Source organism: Lipotes vexillifer, unplaced genomic scaffold, assembly GCF_000442215.2.
Source record: "Lipotes vexillifer unplaced genomic scaffold, Lipotes_vexillifer_v1.1 scaffold944, whole genome shotgun sequence".
NCBI lineage: Eukaryota > Metazoa > Chordata > Mammalia > Artiodactyla > Lipotidae > Lipotes > Lipotes vexillifer.
The window spans coordinates 1,414,275-1,418,516 of NW_006785040.1; the positions used below are offsets into that span (position 1 = coordinate 1,414,275).

A 4,242-nucleotide genomic window follows, 5' to 3' on the forward strand; every position below is an offset into this window, starting at 1 on the left:
GTACGCCCGCGCACACACACACACACACCCACACACACACACACACACGCACACACACACACACACACACACACACACACACACACGGCCTAGGTTGACCTTCAAAGCACGGCAGGCATGCCCACACATGTGGAACCATTGAATACGTTTCTCTTCTAAGGACCCAAATCCCTGATACACAGACGTGCGTCTGGGAATACCTGGTGAAATGGTCAACCTGGCCCCATGAGGATTCCACCCCACGGCCCGAGGTCCAGACCACGACTGCTGGGATCGTGTAGCAGAACCTGCGGAGACCACGGAGCGTGGAGAGAGCCACGTGAACCTCAGAGGGCACGGGGCCCGGGTCTCAGGCGCCATATTCCAATCCATAAAATACATCGGAGTTTTATTCTCAGCCCTACTCCCACATTCGCAGGCAGCCTCTGGTCTCCGGCAACCCCTTCATTTAATTACCTGGCGATTCACTTCCTGATCTAAAGACCACAGGTCTTGGTAAGGATCCTCATTTGTAAAGTACTCAGAAGTCTCCCAAGGAAAATAGCTTTTTCCAATATCAAACATTTTTATTATCTTTTGCTATATTTCCACTCATCAGCGGGCAGCTCCTGTATGATGGCTGTTTCCTGGAGAGCAGTGGAGCCCTGAGGCGGACCAGCCTGATCCAGGCATAGGCGCGTGTTTTATCACTGGGATGCTCTGAGGCACAGCAAGGCCCCGGCGTCCTTCTCGATGGAGCAGGTGCTGAGCTCTGCTCCATGGCAGGGTCTGCAGAGGCCCCGAGTGAGGACGGAGGAGGCTCCAGCCTCCAGGAGCGCGTCTGGGGGAGGTGGGCTGACACCCTGGGAGCGGCAGTGCTCGCACCTTCCAACCTTCCACGTGTCCACACTGTCTCAAGCTGTCCCTGCCAGTGACTGGCAAAGGGTCCTCCGAGGCCCGCCTCAGCTTGGCAGAGATGCTCGAAGCCCAGCTGCTACGGGAAGCCCGCTCTCTGTGTCCCGTCCTTTCCCGTGTCAGAGCCCCTGCAGTCTGATGGCTCTGCCCCTGCTGTGCTCTGGGCCCCGCGTCCTGCACAAACGCACCTTCTGCACGTCTAAGTGTGTGTTGGCACTGCTTCCTGGGGACACACACTGACGCAGGTGTCACGGACCACACAGGTGCTCTCAGCACCTTCAGAGTCAGGGAGCCTCACAGCCAGAGACTTGACGGGGCAACAAGGAGGGGCCAGCGGGAGGAATGTGGTCAGCACATTTGTCCTGCCCTGTGCGGGGCGCAGCAGAGCGTCATGAGGGACACAGGACTCGCCGCCCCACTCCACGCCCGTCTCCGTATCTGTTCGCTTACAGATCTTGCTGCCCCTGCTGCAGAAATGCTTCCTCCACGGCATGTGCTGCCCCTGCCCTCCCGGGGACTCCGACTGCCCCAGCGTACCCCCCATCGATCCCCTGGATCTTCCTAACCCTGCCATATGCCTTTGAAGACATGTACGTTATTTCTCTCTCCTTAAATCACCCCATTTGAATGTTTCCTGCCAGGACTCTGACCCATAAAACCTGCTACACTGCTACCAGCATTATGGTTCTGAAAAATAAAGGTGGCTTTGTCCCCTCCTTGCTAAACTCCCCTGAGGGACCTCTGCTGCTGGGAGGGCAGGCGGCGGCTCCGGAAGATGGTGTGGGAGGGTCTCAGCCCACCCCACGTCTCCAGGCGTCCCCTGGCCCCAGCGCGGCCCACACTGGGCTTACTGGGGGCCCTGGACCTCATGCGCCTTTGTGCTACTGGGACCGTTGCTCACAGCACTTTGTCGGTGTGGAATGCGCACTCGCACTCCCTGGGCAATCCCCACTACCCTTTGAGGTGGGGTCTTGGCAGAAAGCCACCTCCTCCTAGAAGTCCCTCCAGGCAGGGCTGTGCTCCTCTGCTCCCAGACCACCGTTTGCTGCGTGGCCCTCGCCTGGGAGGGACATGCTTCCAGCTGTGGTCGGGCGAGAGCCCCTGCTCCAGGACTTCCTCCAGGTGATGGACGAAGTTGGGACAACTGCCCGGGGCTGGGGAGCTTTGGGGAGCTAGGGTGGGGGACTGGTCTCAAGGCCTGTTAAACTGAACAGACTGGGCTATTTCTTTCTAATGAAAATACAGACCCAGATCCTAAACAAAGCTTCACAGAGTTTTCCGTGGCTTGAGACACTTGGGCACCAGCTTCCGGAGAAGGGCTGCGCGGCTGCTGATGGCTGTGCGGCTTGCGATGGTTCGTCTTCCTGTTCCTGGAAGCCTCAGTGGCTTGAGAGCTGACATTATTTACTGTTGCTCTGGAACAGGTTCTGCCCTGTGTTTGAACAGATGGCCGATCAATCCCTTATCTTTAGAAGCACCGTGAGTGTGAAACAGCCTGTGCCCTCTCGTCCCCTGCTCAGAGTGGGGCGGCCACACCAGCCAGGCTGGCAGGATGTCTGAAGGACGCCGCGTCCTCCCCCAGGGCGTTGGGGGGGCCCGCGAGGACTCCGGGCTTCCTGGGAGGAGTCAGAGCAGAGCGGCAGGTGGGGAAGGACAAGAGAGGGGGGCTCTGCGGTCAGCCTTGTCCCCCGCCTCCCGAGCCTGACCTGGGCCCGCGTGCTTCTCCAGAGGGGCCTCTGTGGCCCACGTGCCGCTGCTGCCTCTCCTTCTTTCCCGGCTGTGTTATCACCACCCTTCCTTCCTCCGCCTGGGGCGGTGGGCCGGTCCCCAGCCCACCGGGTCTCAGAGGCGTTGCCCCCACTGCTCCTGGGTGACGCTTCTGGGTTCAGGGAGACAGAAGGAGAGGTTTGTTGGGTGCCCCTGGGGAGGCTCCTCCCTTCCTTCCTGGAGGTTTCTGGAAGTGGCTCAACCTGCTGGCGGTGCTCTGGCAGCCGTCCTGTGAGCGTGAGAAGAGGTTCAGCACAGGCCACGTGCTTGGCTGAGCGGAGAGATGAGAGAGCTGGGCCTGCAGTGGTACCGTCGGGTCCCTGAGCAACCGAGTTGAGGCCTGACGTCCCTCTGGACTTCCAGCGCCAATACAGTGTCGTGTTTTTAAAGCACGTTTAACATTGGGTGTGTGTGTGCGCGTGTGTCTGTGCTGTTGTTAACTTCCAGGCAAAAGCATCCTGACGGGAGCGCCTTCCCAGACTCGGGTCCTCAGCCATCTCTCCCACCCCTGTTCTCTGCCTGTAGCACAAGCTGGTCTGATCCTGTCGCCTCTCTTCACCAGCTCACAACTCCCTTGAGGAGAGTGGGCCATTCGTTCATGCACTCATGGTTTCACCCACTTAGAAATTATGTACTGAGTACACACCACGTGCCATCAACCTTTTTAAAAACAAGAGAGAAAATGTTCTGAAAAGTCAGTAAAGTGAAATCTTTTAAACCTGCAGAGCACACAGTCACGATGACACATGCGATGCAATGTCCAGCTTTCCTACAGCCCTGCAGTCAGCACTTACTCATCTGGGCGCTGTATGCCGCCCTTTCCAGATGCCCAGTGTCCAACCTCGCGCACCCCGGTTCACAATGAGGATGACAATCGTGCGACGTGCTCTTCTTGTCCCTCCGAGCACCGGAGTCTGTGGGTCTGGCTGCATCTCCCTGGTAAAGTCACGTCTGGCCCTACGGTCTGCTGTGCCATAAAACTGTGAAAACTCTATTTCTACTGATGCGCCTGCAGGCCAGTTAGTTGGGCACAGGTTCTTGATGTCTCTTGTTCCGGGGCAACAATAAAATTCAATCAATAACTTTGAGCATCAGTCCCCTGCACTAAGCCCCTTTCTGTTCTCGGTGACACTCTATCCGTCCTGCTGCCTCGGTGACAGGGATGTGAAGAAACCAAGGGACAAAACGTGCCCGTCAGCGGGGCTGAGCGGGGGTTCTGACTTGCTGCCCGGAAGCGCAGGGGGTCCTTCCTCAGGAACGCGGAGACCCGCGGCATGGCTCCAGCCCCACTCACGTCCTCTCTCTCTCATGCCCCCAGCCCGGCTCTCCCCCCGTGGTCAGTGGCCAAGGTCTACAACCACAGCACGCCCACGTCACGGTCTCTGCACCCGGTTTCAATCAGCGAAACGGACAGGCCACCGAGCTATGTGATAACGAGGCCTTTGGGAGAAGATGACTATAGCAGGAATTCACTGCGGAATGGCCCGGAGGCTTTGTAAGTATGAGCAAATCGCAGGCGAAATGTGTGTTGACAAGAAACACACGTCTGGAGAGGACCGCGGTGCAGCCCAGATGGGAGCT

General features: G+C 58.2%; 1 protein-coding gene across 2 annotated transcripts in view; it reads right to left on the reverse strand.

Annotated features, from left to right (window-relative positions):
• DPP6 (dipeptidyl peptidase like 6) overlaps positions 1 to 4,242 on the reverse strand; it is an 800,631-nt gene that overhangs the window by 14,227 nt on the left and 782,162 nt on the right. The window lies entirely within an intron of this gene.